Below are 21,321 nucleotides of genomic sequence, written 5' to 3' on the forward strand. Positions count from 1 at the left end.
ACACACACTGAGACTCTGCAGCGTGGCCTGCAGTCCAGCCCCACGGCCTCACTGTCCCCTCCCTGCCTCGGCCTCGGCCCACCCCACTTGGGCTTCCATCCCCACGACTCCCTGAGATGGCACATTCTAGAGCGTCTACTGCAAAATCCAGCACTCCCCACAGCTCTCATCCTCCCTGTCCTCACATGGCACTCACACCGTCTGCAAATCTCTTCCCTTCATTCCCGATACTACGCCTTCCCGATTTTCCTCCCATCTCCCGGGCAACGCCTCCGCAACCTCTTCTGGTGGCTTGACCTCCACAGGTCGCGCTGCTGGGTTCTCTCTTGGGTCCTCCTTCTTGTTTTTGGCTTCATACTCTCCTTCTGCTTGCCCAGCCTTTAAAGTGGCAACAGCCGTCTCCTCTGTGGGAATGCTTTCTCCGCCACTGTCCACCACCTACCTCCTCCTCATTATCCAGATCTCAGGGTCAATGCTACCTCCTCAGTAGGCTTTTCTGATCATCCTTTCTCATGGGATTCTGCTGTAATACTCTGCAAAGCATTTACCATCAGTTAGGCAAGTTCAGTGTGTGTGCACCACCTGTCTTCCACTGGAAGGCTGCTGCAGCAGCATCACCTCACTGGAGCTGATGAGGGAGTGTCCCCAGCACCTGGAGCCATGACTGGCCCAGGAGGCCATCTGGAAGGAATATAGTGCAGTCTTCTGCTTAGAAGGTAATTTGTTACTTCCCAAAACCCTCTTAGGATGAACTCTCATAAACAAAAGAGTACTGCCATTAAAAATAATGGTATTTAACTGCTTCCACAGCTAAGATAGCAGGTGTGTGTATGTATACATACATATATATAGATATGTATATATATCTCAATGTTTATAACTGGATTTTAATGAGCTGAAAAGAAAAAACAACACTACGGGGGGAAATGCAATTGCCAGATGACATGATCTAGTACAATACAACTGGCAAGGCATATGGAGATCGACTGCTCCCAAGCCACACAAAATCAAAACCAGTCTTTGTGAATGCAAAGAATATGCTATAAGCCAAATATGGTATTGGACAGGGCTCGGTGGCTCATGCCTGTAACCCCAGCACTTTGGGAGGCCAAAGCGGGAGGACTGCTTGAGCTCAGGAGTTTGAGACCAGCCTGGTCAATGGGGCAAAACCTTGTCTCTACAAAAAATTAGCCATGTGTGGTGGCATGCATCTGTAGTTCCAGCTACTCAGGAGGCTGAGGTGAGAGGATCACTTGAGCCTGGGAGGCAGTTTGCAGTGAGCCGAGATTGTGCCACTGCACTCCAGCCTGGGGGACAGAGCCAAACCCTGTCTTTAAAAAAAAAAAAAAAAAAAAAAAAAAATATATATATATATATATATATAGTAATAAAAGAAATTATTTAATAAGTCCAATTCTTAAAACCCAAGGTACAGATCTTGAGGTTCATATATAGTCTCTGAATATTTTCATATTCATGAGCTGTGGCCCTCCCACACCAATGCTGCAAGATTAGTCCCAATGCTTCCGTTCTTAGTGTACACAGAGGTGCTGGGTTCACGGTGGCTAATAGCAGGCTCATGGTGGCATGGCAGAGTCTGGGGTGTGTGGTTCTAGGACAAGAAGGTAGATCTCCTCACCCTGTGCCTCCAACCCATATTAGTTAATAGAGGGGACAGAGGCTTAGGATGGCAACAAGAATGGTTGGAAATCACATGTAGTGCTCCCTTGTGTAGTGGGCTGTGGCAAGTCCTTATGTCATAGCTGGTGCCTTAACGTGATCTTCTAGCAGCCTGCTACTGACCAAACTTCTTCCTCCCCACTTCTAGCGCTGCTGCGTGAATTTGGTTTGCTTTGGGTTTTTTTTTGAGACAGGGTTTCACTCTGTCACCCAGGCTGGAGTGCAGTGACACAATCTTGGTTCACTTTCAACCCCTGCCTCCCAGGTTCAAGCAACCGAACCTCAGAAACACGAGTAGCTGGGACCACAGGCATGCAACACCATGCCTGGCTAATTTTTTTGTATTTTTAGTAGAAACGGGATTTTGCCATGTTGGCCGGGCTGGTCTCGAACTCCTGGGCTCAAGCGATCCACCTGCCTAGGTCTCCCAAACTGTGTGAGGCACCACGCCAAGCCTGCTGCGTGACTTTGAGTGGAGGACCACAGATCTCTAGGGTCAGGGGCCTGGATTGAGGCTCCTCGGCTGCCAGCTACAGCTCCATGACCCGGGTGAGTGAAGTTACTTCTCAAGCCATCATGACTTCATCTATAGCATGGTTACAGCAGGACCAATGGTTCCAGTTCCCTAAGGTAGAACTATGAAATAAATGAAATACACTGCAAATGAAAACCCACACCTGGCCCACAGGAACACTCAAAAATGCTCATTGTTGTCGTTTTTGTATTTATTAACATATACTTACTAATTCTCCCATCAATTCATGTTCATTCCCAGGGTTAAAAGGAATGAGAAGAGCCAAATGAAAATAAGCACCTCAGATTCTTGTCTGCTATTGTGTAGGCAAAATGAACCTGAAATTCAAATCACACAGATCATAAACTCTCCACTAACAGGAAAGGTTTGCCCAACTAAGAAAAATTCTGAAGCATACTGTAGCTTCAGAGTAATACTTTTATGGCCTCAATTTCAGCAAAATATTAATCTATATCCTTTATTGTTTAGCGAGCTCCAAACAATAAAGACAACAGTCTTCATGCCATGTCAACAAACCACACAAAACTGCCTTTATTAATGATACTCTATATTCTATTATGCTTATTTTTGTAGTGCATTTTCATCTTTTCAATTTCATTCAAAATTCTGATAGGGCAACAGGTAATAACCAGTGTGGGTAAGGATGAGGAGAAACTGGAACCCTCATACACTACTGGTGAGAATGTAAAACACTGCTGCCAATATGGAAAACAGCCCAGCAATTCCACAGAAGGCTAAACATAGACACACCAAATGACTCAGCAATTCCTCATCAAGGTGTAATAAACCCAAGAGAAATAAAAGTGTATGTCCCTAAAAGACTTGTACATGAATGCTCACCGTTGCATTATTCGTAATAGCTAAAAAATGGAAATGATCCAAATACCCATCAACTGATAAATAAACAAAATGTGGTATATCCATTTAATGGAATATTATTTGACCATAAAAAGGAATGAAGAACTGGAACATGCTACAACATGGATGAACCCTGAAAACATTATGCTAAGTGAAAGAAGCTAGTCACAAAAAAATACACATTGAACAATTCCATTTATGTAAAATATTATATGAAATATTAATTTGCAGAACAAGCAAATTAACAGACACAAAAAATAAACAGTGGTTGCCTAGGGCTTAGGAGGAGATAGAAGAATTAATGGTGACAGCTAAATGGTTCAGGGTTTCTTTTGGAGGTTATAAAAGTGTTCTAAAATTGATTGTGGTGAGTGACAGCTGCACAACTCTTTGCATGTATTAAAGCCATTGAATTGTACACTGTATTTTTAAATTTTTATCTATTTATTTATTTGAGACCAGGTTATGAGACTGGCAATTTTTGTATTCTGGGTAGAGATGGGGTTTCGCCATGTTACCCAGGCTGGTCTCAAACTCCTGGGTTCAAGCGATTCACCTGCCTCGGCCTCCCAAAGTGCTGGGATTACAGCCGTGAACCACTGCACTTGGCTGAACCATGTACACTTTAAATAAGTGAATTGCACAGTATGTAAATTGTATTTCAATAAAGCTGTTCTTAGAAGAAAAAAAAAAAAGATGAGTGGTTAAGTCAATGCAAACTTTCTAGAAAGTTCCAGAGGCAAGAGAAATTGAGGGGATGCTTAGGTACCAGTAACTATGGGAGAGACAAGCCTCAAAAAGTAGTAAGGATGGGGTTATACAAGACCACAGAGGAAGTAGGATAATTTAAACTTTATTCAATTGGTCTACAGTTCCCACACTTCATGAACTGGTTGTACCAGAATAACATAGAAAGCTAGGTGAGAGACAAATTCCAGGCCCGCACAGTGGCTCACATCTGTAATCCCAGCACTTTGGGAGGCTGAGGCAGGATGATCGCTTTAAGCCCAGGAGTTCCAGGTTACAGTGAGCCGTGATCATGCCACTGCACTCCAACCTGGGCAACAGCAAGACCCTGTCTCTGGGAGGTAAAAAAAAAAATCATTGAGCATGCATGTTTCTCAGCTATGAATAATGAATTTAGAAAGCTTCAAGCACACATCCTCCAGCTCCCTTCTGAACAGCAGTATTCAGTCACAAGACAGCTGGTGGGGGGTACAGATACAATGTAAGACCCTGTTTCACCCACGCACCCAACACTATTTGGCCCCCATATCTCAAGCTCTTTTGTTGAATTAGCCAGTGCAGTAATTAAGTAGGAGACTTTCAGGTGGGTCTTACGCGGCCTGAAAAGCTTTCCTTACAGATGGTTCTGGTTGGTACCTATGACTCAACAAATCACAAACCCAAGTTGTTAGGATAAACTCCTGGTTAATGTATAGAGGCACAATCTTAAGTAGTAGGCTGTTTCCTCAATAAACACGTGTGCTTTAACATGTTTTAACTAGGGAAAACTTTTTAACGTATTAAAATTGCTTAGAGGAAAATCATCCTAGAGAGTAATTTTCATAATTTAACACTACAATATGTAATATAAAACAGTGTAACTACTCGTTCACTCTACAACTCCTGAAACATACAGTCTTTAGTTCAAATAGACTGAACCATGACTCAGACACAAGATTAAGAAGAAAACTCAGGCCAGGCACGGTGGCTCATGCCTGTATTCCCAGCATCTCGGAAGGCTGAGGCAGGTAGATCACCTGACATCAGGAGTTCGAGACCAGCCTCAGCAATATGGTGAAACCCCATCTGTATTAAAAATACCAAAAATTAGCCAGCCGTGGTGGTGCACGCCTGTAATCCCAGCTATTCGGGAGGGTGAGGCACAAGAATCACTCGAACCTGGGAGGTAGAAGTCGCAGTGAGCAGAGATGGCGCCACTGCACTCCAGCCTGGCCGGCAAAGTGAGACTTTGTCTCCAGGAAAAAAAAAAAAAAAAGCAAATTGATACCGTACTGGTTTGAAGTAATTCCCTTTACATCCAATTCACACCCCTGTAAACATGTTAATGGCGTCCTCACCTGTTTTTATTATTATTATTTTGTAGGGACGGGGGTCTAGCTATGTTGCCTAGGCTGGTCTCTAACTCCTGGCCTCAAAGTGATCCTCCCACTTCAGCCTCCCAAAGTGCTGGGATTTACAGGCATGAGCCACTATGCCCGGTTCCCCACTTTTTTTCATTTTCAAATTCTCATACCTTTAAATATGAAACACAGATGGTAGAAAAATAAGTATTTTATTAAAGACAGTGAGCTCAGATAGACAACATATTGACATTTTACTGCCTTCATAAAAACTCTGTCTCACTGGCATACAATAAAGACCTACAAGCTACCAAATTTCAACCTCCTCCATCTTAATCAAACCACCACCGTAGGACTATGTTCGCTGGTCTAGGATTCAAAGTCGCCTTCCGCTAGCTGAGGCATTTCTTGAAGTGGAAAAAGGATTTGAAGGCAAGCAAATCACAGGCTCACTGCTAACATAAAGTGGGATAATGTCTTTTACAATATAGCTCAATAGTATAGAGTGTAATGCAAATGTTAATAATTATTTAAATTGTGAGGGCCACAGGCTGTTTTAGATCATGAAGGTGTCTCATCCAGAAAAGACTTATTCTCGATTAAAAGACATTTTAATACATTTTCATTATTAAACAATTGTTTCGGGAATAGATCATTCTTAACTGCAGGCTTGGATTCTCTCTTAACTGATGTATTTCACCACAACATATGTAAAGTTCAACTTAAAACTGATAAAATTTTAAAACTATGTGATTAGCAGCTGGACGCAGTATCTCCCACCTGTAATCCCAACACTTTGGGAGACCTAGGCAGGCAGATCACCTGAGGTCGGAGTTTGAGACCAGCCTGGCCAATATAGTGAAACCCCATCTCTGCTAAAAATACAAAAATCAGCTGGGTGTGGTGGCCCGTGCCTGTAATCCGGCTACTCGGGAAGCTGAGGCAGGAGAATTGCTTGAACCTGGGAGGTGGAGGTTGCAGTGATCCGATATCGCACCACTGCACTCCAGCCTAGTGACAGAGCAAGACTCCATCTCAAAAAAAAAAGTAACCAGCCTGGTGGCGCACGCACCTGTAATCCCAGCTACTCGGGGAGCTGAGACAGGAGAATCAGAGAATCGCTTGAACCCAGGAGGCAGAGGTTGCGGTGAGTCAAGATCACGCCATTGCACTCCAGCCTGGGTGACAGAGTAAGACTCTGTCTCAAAAAAAAATAAAAATACAAAAATAAAAACTATGTGATTAGCATTTTCTTCCACAAGAGACACAAAATAGAAGCATTCCTGTTTAGAAATCTTAGCCATAACTATTCTTTGTAAACACTTAACCAGACCATTTCACTCAGGTGTTCCTACAACATGTTAGCTTCATTTGCAAATTCCCTGAAGGAATCACAGACCACAAAATTAGAATCCTTTAACAGATGCAGCTCTTTATTTTAAAAATCAGACTAATCATAGTCCACCTGATTCGAAATGCATTCTGTGGAAATTCAATGCTACTTAAGTAAACAGCTAGTGGAACAGTAATAATTACAGCTACAGGCATTTACGGAGCACCTATCCCGTACCAGGCACTGTCAGACATCCTTTAAATACCTGATCTCAATTAACCCTCACCACAACCAAGAATGATTACTTCTCCAAGGTCACAGTGCTGACAAGTAGAATTTAAGCCCAGGTTTCTTTTACTACAAAGCTTGAAGCTCTTTCTCCTCTTTGCCACAACAGCTTTCAACCTGGGCAAAGTGGTCAGGACCCGAGCATGGTTTCCACCTGCTGTTGTAGCCTTGCTCTCCCACCAGATGACGCAATCACCAGGTTAGACTTGATCTCAAGGGAACCAAAGAACGTTGTAATTCACTACACCCACAAACAAATTTAATCGAGTGAACTACTCAGCGGCCAGAGTTGAGGTAACTACAAAGCCATGATGAAGGGCTCCCATTGTAAAAATTCAAATACTTTTTTAAAACACAAGAATACTTATTAAATGCTATTCTGTTTCCAGCATTGTTTTAGGAATTGAAGAAGACATTGGATGGAATATTTAAACATTCAGCAGAGAAGGAAAACATAAATAACATTTATTCACCATTGTTCCAGAAACAAAGCTACCTGTGTGTTCAGAACACGACACAGCAGTCCTGAAATATTAACTGAATCAGTATCATGAAAATAAATTACTCCAAATACTTTTTCTAGTTCTCTCAGGCATATGCGTTTCTCTAATACTGGAACTGATGGGCATTAGAGTATGCATGTTTTGAACTTTCTTGATAATACTGTTTCCAAACTAGTCATACGAATTTATATCTGTACCAGTCATCTATGAAAGTCCCTACTGTTTGGCCGGGCGCGGTGGCTCAAGCCTGTAATCCCAGCACTTTGGGAGGCCGAGACGGGCGGATCACGAGGTCAGGAGATCGAGACCATCCTGGGTAACACAGTGAAACCCCGTCTCTACTAAAAATACAAAAACTTAGCCGGGCGAGGTGGCAGGCGCCTGTAGTCCCAGCTACTCGGGAGGCTGAGGCAGGAGAATGGCGTGAACCCGGGAGGCGGAGCTTGCAGTGAGCTGAGATCCGGCCACTGCACTCCAACCTGGGTGACAGAGCGAGACTCTGTCTCAACAAAAAAAAAAAAAAAAAAAAAAAAAAAAAGTCCCTACTGTTCAACATCCCACTTTAATTGAGGTGTACAGTATTCTGGCACTGTGGCTGAAATTTGCATTTCCTTGATTATCAACATGGTTGAACACCTTTTCATGTTTATTAGACATTTGGATTTTTCCTTTTCTGAAGTGCCTGTTCAAGACTTTTGCCCATTATTCTATCTATTAGTGCCTGTAGCATCTTGTTTAAGAAATGCTCCACTATACTGAGGTCATGAGTATCTTCTCCTGTGTTAATTCTAAAAGTGTTACTGTTTTGCCTGCCTTTCTGCCATGCCTCCAGGTCACAAATCAAGTGTCTGGCTATGCAGGATACTGTGTCTGGACTCCATATGCTGTTCTATTGGTCTATCATTATTAGCCTATCCAATGCCAATATTACACTATCTTTTGTTTTTGTTTTTGTTTTTGAGACGGAATCTCGCTCTGTCGCCCAGGCTGGAGTGCAGCAGTGCAATCTCGGCTTACTGCAAGCTCTGCCTCGCGGGTTCAGGCCATTCTCCTGCCTCAGCCTCCCGAATAGCTAGGACTACAGGCGCCCCCCCACCACGCCCGGCTAATTTTTTGTATTTTTAGTAGAGATGGGGTTTCACTGTGTTAGCCAGGATGGTCTTGATCTCCTGACCTTGTGATTGGCCCGCCTCGGCCTCCCAAAGTGCTAGGATTACAGGCATGAGCCACCGCGCCTGGCCCAACACTATCTTAATTATTATATCTCTTCTTGAGATAGAGAAGTTTTCCTAACTTTTCTTTTTCAAAAGTGTTTTGCCTTTTCTTGGGCCTTAGCAAATGTTTTAGAATCAGCTTGTCTTAACTTTTTTAAATGTGGGATTACATTAGATCTATAAATCAGTTTCCCGAAAATTGACACATTTACAATATTGAATCTTCCACTCCTTGAGCCATTGTGCTCTTTATTTATTTAGGTTTTATTTAAAGCCACTCAATAAAGTTTTAGAATTTTCTATATCTGTCATAGTTTATAACTATTTAAAATCATGAATCTGAAAAATATTTTTTAAATGACGTATGACATAATTTTTTGGTGAGATACCTAGAGCTTGGGATAAGTATATGTAAGTATCAAAATAAACTGGGGCTGGGTGCAGTGGCTCACACCTGTAATCCCAGCACTTTGGGAGGCCAAGGTGGGTGGTCAGGAGTTCGAGACCAGCCTGGTCTCGAGACCTGAGGTCAGGAGTTCAAGACCAGCCTGGCCAACATAGTAAAACCCCGTCTCTACTAAAAAAATACAAAAATTAGCTGGGCGTGGTGGTGGGCGCCTATAATCCCAGCTACTCAGGAGGCTGGGGCAGGGAGAATTGCTTGAACCCAGAAGGCAGAGGTTGCAGTAAGCCAAGATCGCACCACTGCACTCAAGCCTGGGTGACAAAGCACAACTCTGCCTCAAAAAAAAAAAAAAAAAGAAAGAGAAAAAAAAGAATATAAACTGGTGAGGGTGGTTTGCACCTGTAACCCCAGCTACTTGGTTGGCTGAGACGGGAGGGTGGCTTGAACCCAGGAGTTGGAGACTAGCCTGGGCAACACAGTGAGACACTATCTCTAAAAAAAATTAAAAAATATTAAAAAGTTAACATAAACTTTCTCTTTTTTTGAGACAGAGTCTCACTCTGATGCCCAGGCTGGAGTGCAGTGGCGCAATCTCAGCTCACTGCAATCTCCACCTCCCGGGTTCACGCCATTCTCCTGCCTCAGCCTCTCGAATAGCTGGGACCACAGGCGCCCTCCACCACACCCGGCTAAATTTTTTTTTTTTTTTGTATTTTCAGTAGAGAGGGGTTTCACCGCGTTAGCCAGGATGGTCTCGATCTCCTGACCTCGTGATCCGCCCGCCTCGGCCTCCCAAAGTGCTGGAATTACAGGCGTAAGCCACTGCATCCAGCCAACATAAATTTTCTTAAAATGTTTAAATGAAACAAAGTTCATCAAAGTCCAATTACTATGACACAATTTCATTTTAATTCTAGAATTACTGTTTTGTAGTAATGTAGTATCTCACTTCCACAGTACTTGAGAGAACTTGCATGTCACATAAAGTGGTGTCCAAACATTACCATGCATGGGTCCTTATATTTACCAAGTGATGAAGTACTTACACAGTCCAGCATAATTTTCAATTCATCAACTTCAAGAGAAAAAGAATGAAGGAGAAAATGAATACATGATGGAAGAGACTGAAACCTTATTAATATACATGCCCCTGCCTGGGGCTGAGGATCCAGACCCTTTACTCCCATGCGCTCTGACCCCTCTCTCATACTTGCTTAACTCCCTGACCCTCTACCTACTTTCTCTCCTTTGCAAAAGTGGACACGGTTCTGTCAATAGTCTGTGTTAAGGACTAAATGTAAACAAGTGTCTTGGAGAGGACAGTTAAAAAGTCAAATAAAGAGCAATAATTAGTTACAGGAGTGACAGCTAGTCCCTATTAGAAGGACATTCTATTAAGACTGCCTGTAATCATGGTTTGTGGAAAGACTGAAAATAACCCCCAATAAATTTACCTCAAAATCTTCAAGCAATTCTAAGAAAATAGTAGAATTTGCATACAAAAATAAGAATCTTGACAAAAAAGGGGGGGAGGGGGCGGGGGCGGTAGCGTATGCCTGTAACTCCAGCACTTTGGGAGGCTGAGGCAGGCAGATCAGCTGAGGTCAGGAGTTCAAGATCAGCCTGGCCAACATGGTGAAACCCCGTCACTACTAAAAATACAAAAATTAGCCAGGTGTGGTGGTAGGCTCCTGTAATCCCAGCTACTTGGGAGGCTGAGGCAGGAGAATCGCTGGAATCCAGGAGGCAGAAGTTGCCGTGAGCCGAGATCACGCCACTGCACTCCAGCCTGGGTAACATAGCGGGCCTCTGTCTCAAAAACAAAAAAAAGAAAAAGAAAAAAAGCCAAAAAAAAAAGGGAGGAAAACTTTACAAACAACTTCAAGTATTTTAATTCACTCAGTTATCCCTCAAAACATTTTAGAATCCAGTAAGTAAAAGGCACTCCTTTATACTGCATTCTATATGAGGGGGCTAAAAATCACCTGTAGCTTCCAGAAATTTAAAATCTGGGAAGCAAGAAATAAGCACAAATAATTGGAGTACAATACAACGTAAGCACTGAATAAATGTTACTGTTACTATAAAGCAGTACAAAATCCTGCAGGACCTTCAGAGACAAAAAAGATTACTTTCAAAAGAGATGGTCTCGACACTTCAACAAGGGCGGTGTGGGTTCAGCTTGCTCTGGTACAGGGGATGGCGAGCCACAGCCCGCAGGCAGCAGACATGTTTTTGTGCAGCCTGTGAGCTAAGAATGGTTGTTACATTTTAAAATATTTGAAAAGTCTCAAAAGAAGAATAATATTTCCTGACACAGGAAAGTTATATTAATTGAAATTTAAGGTCCAAAATAGTTCTTGGAACACAGCCATGCTTTCAGATGCCACAGCAGAGGGGAACTGTTTCGACAGAGACCATATGGCCCACAAAGCCAAAAACATTTACTACCCGGTCCTTTAAAAACAGTTTTGCAGTCACTGCTCGAGAAGGATGGACAGGATTCTGGCGGGCAGAACTAGGAGAGGAGAGGAAGGAGAGCAGAGAGGAAGAAACATTCCACTTGGGAAACGAAGGCATGACAGCACAGAGAGAAAATCCCGAATATTTAAGGAACAGTGGGAGGACCAGTTTGGCTGAAGTGGGGGTTCCAAAAGAGATAAACAATTTTTGAACCATTTAGAACTGTGTGCTTTGTTATTGAGCCATTTGTACAACTGTGGTGAGTGATCAACAGGCATCCTTACTCAGAGTCTATGAGGTTGATGACTGTTATTATCCCTAGTAATAATTAAGAAACTAGTTGAAAGATTTGATAAGCAAACCAAGGCTTACAGAAGTAACTTGCCCAAGATCACAGCCAGCAAGCCGAGCACAGCAGCGAACCTCTTTGCCCGAGGCCACGCTGTGAGTACTACGCCCCAGCAAACCCCCGTACAGCGTAGTACAGGGAGAGGGATCCACAAAGGCAGGTTAGGGCAAAACTGTCAACGTTTGCAAACATGGAAGTAAAAAAATAGGGATTTTATGTGTAGGTTATGTTTCTCCAACTGTATTTAAAAGGACAATTCTCCCGGCTGGGTGCAGTGGCTCACACCGGTAATCCCTGCACTTTGGGAGGCAGAGATGGGTGGATCGCTTGAGCCACAGGAGTTCCAGACCAGCCTGGGCAACGTGGCAAGAGTCTGTCTCTACAAAAAACACAAAAATTGGCCAGGCATGGCGGTGCACACCTGTACTCCCAGCTACTCAGGAGGCCAAGGTGGGAGGATCACTTGAGCCTGGGAGGTCAAGGCTGCAGTGAGCTATGATGGTGCCACCGCACTCCAGCATGGGTGACCGAATGAGGGCCTGTCTCAAAAAAGAAAAGAAAAAAAAAAAAAGACAGTTCTTTCAGGAGCTGGTCCAAACGGTTTCTTCCACCTTTAGAATCAAAGTATTGTGGTTTTTTTCTAAATCACAGGAGAAAAAAATATATACTCAATGTTTCCAATTTCAGGTTTCTCTTAAACATCTGAAAAATGGTAAATTATAAAAATCAATGTATAAGTAACACACCAAGTTTGGAAAAATTTAGCTGATTATGCTTAGTTCAACTTTTTTTTAATGGATTATGTGCTTACTGATGTCATTTTATTATTTTAAGTTCAAATGATCCATTGAACACATTAATTCAGTAACAGTTAACTCAATTATCTGGAAGTGGTTTTGAGATTAAGATATTCTTCAAAATAATAATCATGCTTTTGTGAGAGCTATCATAAGCACTAAAAAAACAGACATCTACATATTAGCAGTATCTATTCATTCAAATTATAGAAACCAAAAAACAATACCATCTTAATGCCATCTGGGAATACCCTCCCCCCAGCTGACCAAGGCTGCACTGTTCAAAGAAATATGCAAGCCACATACATAATTTAAAATGTTCTAGTATATACATGGTTTAAAAGTAGAAACAGGTGAAATTAATTATAATAGTATATTGTATTTTACCCAGTCTATCCAACATATTGTCATTTCAACATTTAATCAATATTTTATAAATCGAAAGATTTTATTCTTTTCTACTAAATCTCAAAATCTGAGTGTACATATTTCACACTTCACAGCACTAGCCATATTTCAAGTGCTCAAAGCCACAGATGGCTACTGGACAGGACAACACAGGTCTAAGGGATCTGATTTCTAGAAATCACAGCAGGAAAGAAGCTGTGGAGTACAACTTTACCATCAGTGAAAGTGAAGGACGTGGGTTTAAAAAAAAAAGGGGAGGGGGAGGAGCATTTGTCTCCAATATTCTCATGTTTGCAATAAAGGAGAGTTTAAAAAATGAAGAGTAAACAATAACAGACTATATTACCAGACAGTAACCTTTTAGCAATCTAAGGTTCTAAAAATATTGTGCACTATTGATTTTATAATTGTTTTCACCACATTTTAACTAGTCTTGCTTAACTGTACTTAGGGTTACCCAAACCTTCCCTCTTTCCACTCCACTTCCTCACCCCCTCCCCATTCCCTAAACTGTTTCAAGTTACAGAAGAGCCTACCTTCAGGTGCTTTCTACAACAGAAATTTAAAATCTACATAAGGATGGTCAATGGAAAGGCACAGAAAAATTTTGGAAGGTGGACAGAAATGTCCAGAGTGCTCCACACAAGTCTTGAAATGGGTAATGACTTTTTTTTTTTTTTTTTGAGACAGGGTCTCACTCTGGTTGCCCAGGCTGGAGTGCAGTGGCACGATCTCGGCTCACTGCAGCCACGACTTCCTGGGCTCAGGTGATTCTCCCACCTCATCCTCCTGAGTAGCTGAGACTATAGCTGTGGGCCACCACACCTTGGCTAACTTTTTTGTTTTTAGTAGAGGTAGAGTTTTGCTCTGTTGGCCAGACTGTTCTCGAACTCCTGGACTCAAGCAATCTGCCTGCCTTGGCCTCCCAGAGTACTGGGATTACAGGTGTGAGCCACCACACCCAACTGTGTTATAACATTAATAGAAAAGAGGCCAGATATTCTTAAGCAGTGATTCAACTAAACCATGCAAACAGTTTAATGCTAGAACAGGGAAGAGATAAGTGTCACCAATGTGGGCCAAAATAAGTCACAAAAAGCTCCCCTCTCACCCTCCTGCCTCTACCCCATCCACCAGGAGAATTTGAGTGAGATCATTCTCCAAAGAATTGGTTGTAGCAAATGTTTCTTTTTAACCGACTGGCTCTTTCTAGACACCAGACCAAATTCTGCTTCGTTGATCTATTCAAGTACCTATGATAAGTTAAAATAGTAGACAATAAATTCTGCTTGTGAAAAACAAATTGCTGGACTGGGTGTGGCTACACTATCTGGGGTGGGGTGTGATGGGAGAAGACTATGTATTTTAGTGGCAATAGGTCAAAGTACATCAGCGTTCAAGTTTAAAACAAACTGAACAACTCAAACACCGCAACAACAGGATGTTTAACAGTTTCTTTTTACCAGATATAATTACGCGGTTACCAGGTGTTTACCAGTGCTTAAAATGAAAAATTGAGGAAACCAAAATTACAGCTCAGTAGTTCTCAGCCCTTTGATGAATTATGTTTGTTACCCAGAAACCTATCCCTATCAATTAGATTATGCTTTTAAAAAGTTACAAGAAATCAAAATATTATAATTCTTTTAGTTCAGCGGACTTCATGATACCCCCTTCAAATAATGGAAGTAATGAAAGTGCCAAATCATCAGCAAAGTCTTTAGACACCTATTTACGTTTTGTTTTAAAAACTAGATACTAAAGCAAGATTATGTCGTTTGTACAAACATTTTATACACACACACACAGAAAACTAACTTGAAATACACCAAAGTATGAGGAAGGATTATCTCTGGGTAATTATGGGTTTTGTTTTTTTTCACTCTGCTTCTGAATTTTTTTTTTTTTTTTTTCGAGACAGAGTTTCACTCTTGTTGCCCAGGCTGGAGTGCAATGGCCTGATCTCAGCTCACTGCAAACTCCGCCTCCCTGGTTCAAGTGATTCTCCCGCCTCAGCCTCCCCAGTAGCTAGCTGGGATTACAGGCGCCTGCCACCATGTCCGTCTAATTTTTGTATTTTTAGTAGAGACGGGCTTTCACCATGTTGGCCAGGCTAGTCTCGAACTCCTGGACCTCAGGTGATCTCCCCGCCTCGGCCTCCCAAAGTGCTGGGATTACAGGCATGAGCCACTGCACCCGGCTTAAATTTTATGTTTTCTGCAATTATCACACATTATTCTTTAAACTAGAAGGAAAAACAGGCAAGTAGAAACTGAGGTAGTGCCAATCAAGCTGGGATTATTTTGAATTGTGCTACCCTTTATACGTCCATAACCTCTAAGTAAAAACCATTCGGAGCGCCCCTTGAAGACAGGAACCTTGCCTTTTCTAAAATATATACTCAATTACATTCAGATATACAATATATGATGCACACATTAATATGTGGTGGAGCATCCTACAAAACATTAGAAAAACTAAAAATGGCTTCTTTGAAAAAGCAGAACAATCTTGCCTTGAAAAACAAGTAACAGCACAGCAAACAGTGGGAGCTTACGGGGCAGGAGAAGGCACAAGACATTTGTCTTGATCCAAAACAAACAAAAAATGTAAACCTTCCACTAAGCGCCCGTGTTCACTTTTAAATGGTTCATTCTCTGTCAATTTCACCTCAATTTATTATAAAAGGAAACCTAAAGACCGAGCACGGGGGCTCACGCCTGCAATCCCAGCACTCAGGGATGCTGCGGCGGTAGGATTGCTTGGGTTCAGGAGTTCGAAACCATCTTGGGCAACATGATGAAACCCCGTTTCCACAAAAAGTAGAAAAATCAGCCAGGCGTGGTGGTGCCTGCCTGTAGTCCCAGTTACTAGGGAGGCTGAACCAGGACCTTGAGCCCAGGAGGTCGTGTCTGCAGTGAGCCAAGATCGCGCCACTGCACTCCAGCCTGGGCAACCAGAAAACCTGTCTCCTAAATAAATAAACCTAGCAAAGTTACTTTCTAAAAACCCCATATTGAATAAACACTGTTTAAACGCTGCTTTGCCCCCAACCAATCCTAATTTAAAAAAAAAAAAAAAAAATCTTGTTTTCTCTATTCTAGAGCAACAAATAAGTAATGCTCATCAAAGTGGAAGCTATTGTGGCGCTGAAATGGGTAGGAAGATACAAAAAAATACAATGTAATAATACACCTTCTTGCCTAACAGCAATGGTGGAGAAACAAAGAACAGGTCAGAAAAAGAGGCCACAAAACAGTCATGAGTGATTCTGCTGTTTTTAATAAAGATTAAGTACTGTTGACTTTAGAGAATTTGGGGTGACGAGCCAGGCAAGATTTTAACCGGCAAAGGAGCAGATTTAGGGCACAGGGCAGAGCTGGGTGCGTCTCATCACACTTCTAATCCTCGATGACAGCACAAAGCCACCCCTCCTTGTGCTTAAGTGTACACGCACATTGATTGAAAATGCACTGAAATCCAACTCATCCACCAAGCAAGGCTAAAGGAGCGCACACAAATTCAACAGCGCTGCGTTCGCGTGGCTGGAGGGCAGACCGTGAATATTCCATTTTACTTAGCAGAGTACCAACACCTAGCTGCACGGCTAAACCTGCTTAAAAACAGCTGGCGAGAGGCTGGAGAGCTGCACACCGTGAGCCCTCTCCCGAGCGCCGACCGGCCTCGCCCTGCCTCCGCGCTGCACCCCGGATGCGGACGGACTGGGGCAGGGCCGCGACCCCGGCCCCGGCCTCCGCCCGGCCGGCCCCGACACCGTGCCACGGGACAGACCCGCAGGGGCCGCCCCACACCCCTGCGGGCCGGCCCCCCGCCCGGGTCCTGGACGCCAGCTTGGGACCGCAGGCCGGGGGCCCAGCCATCGATGGCAGGTGGGCGGTGCGGCCTCCGCAGATAAACCTGAGCGCCCCATCGGACAGGACCTTCCGCCCCACGCGCCCGCAACCAGCCACCCCCAGCCCGGTGCCCAGCCCCTGGCCCCCGGCCCCCGGCCGCCGGTGCTCGGCTCCCGGCCGGCTGAGACCTGCCCGCCGCGCCCGAAGCGCCCGCGCAACCGCCGCCGCCGGAGCGCGCAGGCCGCCCAACCGCCGTCCCGGCCCAACCAACGCGGGCAGGGGAGGAGAGGTGCGCGCGGCCGGCGGAGCGTGCGAGCCACTCGGGGGTCGCAGGGGGAGGCTGCGCGCGGCGAGGGCAGGGGCGAGGAGGCGCCGAGGCCGGCGCTGAACGCGGCGCCAGGAGGGCCTGCTGGAGGGGGCTTTGCCCCTTTCCCCTTGGAAGGTGCAGATGGTTTGACCCCCCACCCCGAGTGAGGTGCCTCGTCCCAGCCCCGGCTGGACTGTACCATCGGGCGGTGCCGCCGGGATTTCTCCCCCCCACCACCACCATCAATTCCCCCCCCACCCGGGTCCGCGGTCGGTTGGCCCCGGCCGGGCTCTGAGACGCGGAAAGAGCTGGGCGCCATTTTGGGTGGGACTAAGCAAAGACGAAACACCCTCCCAGTCTATGGGGTACCCTGGACCCTGGCTTATCTGGTTCCCTTAATCCTTTAGGTACTTACACGACGTTGGGTGAGGGGAGCTGGAAGATCAGCGGGTCCCCGATCCTCTCTCCCTAGGGGTGATAGAAATCAAACCCCCCCGCCACCTCCAGGTGGTTCTTCCCGCCGCAGAGTGGGAGCAGCATAAAAGGCGGGGTCTTATTAGCATAATCTGCCTGGCAACCTGATCTCGACGTTATATGATTGGTTAAACTCTGTAAGCCCCATGCCGTGCCTAGAGACGAGAAATGCTGGGGCGAACTGACAGGCCCAGATTTAGGAGTCATGACGAAGATCCCGAGACGCTTATTCAGTCTGCAGAGAAGCCAAAAGGAGATTCACACAATGGCCCAATGACTGAAGGCCTCTTTATTTCGTGCTCTGCTGTTCATGTAAAACCCAATCGCAGAGCGGGTCTCAGGCGGCGCTCGCCTGCGTTTCTACTCTCAGCCAATCAGAAAACCCGACTCTTCGCTTCAGGGTCAAGCCCCCGCTGCGGCCCGCCTGCCGACTGGGAGGAAGCGTCCAGCGGTGCCTGGGTCTCTCGGACGCCGACGGCCCAGGGTCCCGGGAGGCGCGCGGGGGTGAGGTGACCCTCGCGTCCGCCCGCCCCGCCGCAGGTCGCCTCCGAAGCGGCCTGGCCGCGGAGCGCCGGCGAAAACCGAACTCCCGCCCGGCTCCTGGGCTCGGTGCGGCCGGGTAACGCCTGCCGGGGTCTCGCCCTCAGGACCCCTAGGGAGCGGCCGAGCGCCGCCAATCACCCTGACCCACCGCACCTTGCCAGCGCTGTCACTGCGCCTCTTTTTTTCCCCTCTGCCAATCTGGAAAGGAAGTGATTGTCATTTCAAACATTGAGAAGCATTATTCAACACTGGTTACCCAGTGACTCAGCTCACTCCTTAACCGCAGGCTTCCACATCCTGCTGTCCCTTAAAATTGCCTTCTCAAAGGGCAGCCAAGAGCCCAACTTTGGAGAGATACCCAGCTCCAGCTACCCACTGGCAGGCAATACGCATGGCAGCTAGATGGCAGAGAGACCTTGGACCTTCGGACCTTCAGGGAGCGATTTTCCCTTCCTTGATATCTACCTTGCTACGTTATTTTGAAGATTAAGTGAGCTCTTACTTTACCGAGTAAAGTGCTTTGCTTAGCACACTGGAACTTAAATGAGAAGTACTGACAATATAACCTACAAAAATCCCAAACTATTGCCTAACTGAGAAAAAGAGGGAGGCAGGACAGCTAAGCAAAAGACGAGAATAGAAAACACCCACAGCGGGAAAAACTAAAATTAACTCAATAGTATTCTCTTTACTGTTTTGTTTTGTTTGTTTTTTAATACGGAGTCTTGCTCTGTCGCCCAGGCTGGAGTGCAGTGGTGAGATCTGGGTTCACTGCAACCTCCGCCTCCCAAGTTCAAGCGATTCTCCTGCCTCAGCCTCCCTAGTAGCTGGGATTACAGGCATGCACCACCACGCCCGGCTAATTTTTGTGTTTTTAGTACAGATAGGGTTTCGCCATGTTGGCCAGGCTGGTCTTGAACTCTAACCTCAAGTGATCCTCCTGCCTTGCCCTCCCAGAGTGCTGGGATTACAGATGTAAGCCACCGCGCCTAGTCTACCATTTTGTTTATTTAAATAGCTGGAAACAACGGGGAAAGAAAAGAGCTTTTTTTTTTTTTTTTTAAACTTCGTGACAGGGTGCGGTGGCTCACGCCTGTAATCTCAGAACTTTGGGAGGCCGAGGCGGGTGGATCGCTTGAGCACAGGAGTTCGAGACCAGCCTAGGCAACATACTGAGACTCTATCTGTACAAAAAAAAAAAAAAAAATTAGCCAGGCATGGCGGTACACACCTGTGGTTCCAGTTACCTGCAGGCTGTGCAAGAGGGTTGCTTGAGCCCAGGAAGTCAAGGCTGCAGTGAGCTGTGATCGTGCCACTGCACTACAACCTGGGTGACAAAGCAAGTCTGTCTTTAAAAAACAAAACAACAACAAGAAACTTCAGACAGTTAACTACCTTGTAAGCAACTTCACGACTTCACTTTTTTGCAAGCAAAAAAGACTAGGCCGTGTCTTTTTCTTCCTTAAACTACTGTACAGGTAGCACTGGACTTAGATGAGGCCAACCTTAACATAGCTAGTGAGAGACGCTAGTAGCTCTTCTCCGGGTTTATAGACATGGAAGTCAGTTGCCTACCGAAAGATCATAATGGTTGAGAGAGTCACTTGAATGCTGCCTTTTAGTGTTGTGAGTAGATGAACAATGCCACAGGTCGGACAGGTCCTTCTGTGGCCTTGCAAAAGCTGCTACTCCACATACCCCTGGCCTGGGTGAGAACGGCTCCCTTTTAGATTTAACATCATTACATCCTTGCTGATGAACTGAGATGGTCCCAGCTGAGGTCCACTGACCAGAAACAACACCACAGAACTCAAAAGAGAACGCACCATGAGGAATGGGGCTATTCAAACTGGAGAGCCTGACTTACTCTCATGGCTTTAGAGAAATGTTCTAAAACTTCTAAGTACATAAATATGTGCAAGGAGATTCCTCCCCACAGAGTTTTTATACAGAGGATCTGTAGTGAACATCAGGAATTTGCTTTTTATGTGGATTTTTAAATGACTTTTAAAATTTACACTGTAAAATTCACTCATTGGGGTGTACAAGAAGTATTTATTGAATACATATTGTGTTAGAACTCACTGTTCTAAACAATAAAGATAGAATAGGGAACAACAGCAACCCAAAAAGGCCCTGCTGTCATGCAGCTTTATTCTAGTGTAGGTAACAAGAAGAAAATTAACTCCAGGTGATAAGTGCTATAAAGAAAGTAAACCAGGAAAACGCAGAGAACGCTGGCAGTTTAAATAGGGTGCCAAAGAAGTTTTCTCTAAGATACCAACGTTTGAGCTGAGCCTTGAGTTATGGGGGAAAAAAAAGCCAGCCATGTTAAGATCTTGGAGAACATTCCAGTCTAAGAGAATGGCAAAAGTAAAGACCATGAGGTGAAAAACAAAAAAAATTAGTATGGCATGCACATATTCATTCTTCAATTGAATAGATTATTCATTGAATGCCTCCCAAATGCCAGGCACTGTCTTCCATGCTCTGGGATTTGTCAATTAACACTGTAGACAAAAGGAAAAACACAATACAAAAATCCATGCCTTGACTGAGCTTTCAGTCTAACACACTGAGAAACAGTAAGAAGGCCAGAGTTGTTGGAACACAGGACAGAGTGATACAAGAAAGCGTGGAGTGAGACAAGGATACAGTGATACAAGAAAACTTGGGGAAAGAGGTCTGGGACAGACCACATAAGGCTTTGAAGGCTATGGTATTGGAATTATTATTGAAAGTGCGACTTAATAGGATCATTGACTCAGTGTGGGAATTAAAAAGAAAAAAGAAAGAAGTGCAACTTACACTAGTTGGAGGTTTTAAGGGAGTAACACAGTTTTTTCTTTCAGAATAACTCTGGCTGCTCTAGGGTGCTTATTTTGTTTGGGGAGAGGGCAAGAGACAAGGAGTCTGTGCCAATATGCTCTAAATAAGAAATGATGGCCCATCTTGACTAAACTAGAAGTAGCTTAAATGGGGAGAAGTGTATGGACACCAGATATATTTTGGAGGTGAAGTCACAGAACTTGCAAATGAATAAGATATGGGACGGGACAGAGTGTAAGTTGCTCGTGGTGACAAGGCAGTAATCGAGAATGACTTATAAGGTTGAAAATTGAGTGGCCAATAAATGTTGGTGCCTTAGATTGGGAACACTGGGAGATAAACAGTTAGAAAATCAAGAGTTGTATTGTAGCCATGTTAAATTGGAAATATCCT

General features: G+C 44.6%; 1 protein-coding gene across 6 annotated transcripts in view; it reads right to left on the minus strand.

Moving 5' to 3' along the window:
* Window positions 1–17,629, minus strand: part of PRDM10 (PR/SET domain 10) — a 100,610-nt gene extending 82,981 nt beyond the window's left edge. For all 6 annotated transcript variants that reach the window (XR_010581078.2, XR_010581076.2, XM_065529229.2 and 3 more), the window contains exon 1: window positions 17,498–17,629. The gene's annotated coding sequence lies outside the window, so the exon portion shown is untranslated. The remainder of the gene's footprint in view (window positions 1–17,497) is intronic.
* Window positions 17,630–21,321: the final 3,692 nt, after the last annotated feature.

Source organism: Macaca fascicularis, chromosome 14, assembly GCF_037993035.2.
Source record: "Macaca fascicularis isolate 582-1 chromosome 14, T2T-MFA8v1.1".
NCBI lineage: Eukaryota > Metazoa > Chordata > Mammalia > Primates > Cercopithecidae > Macaca > Macaca fascicularis.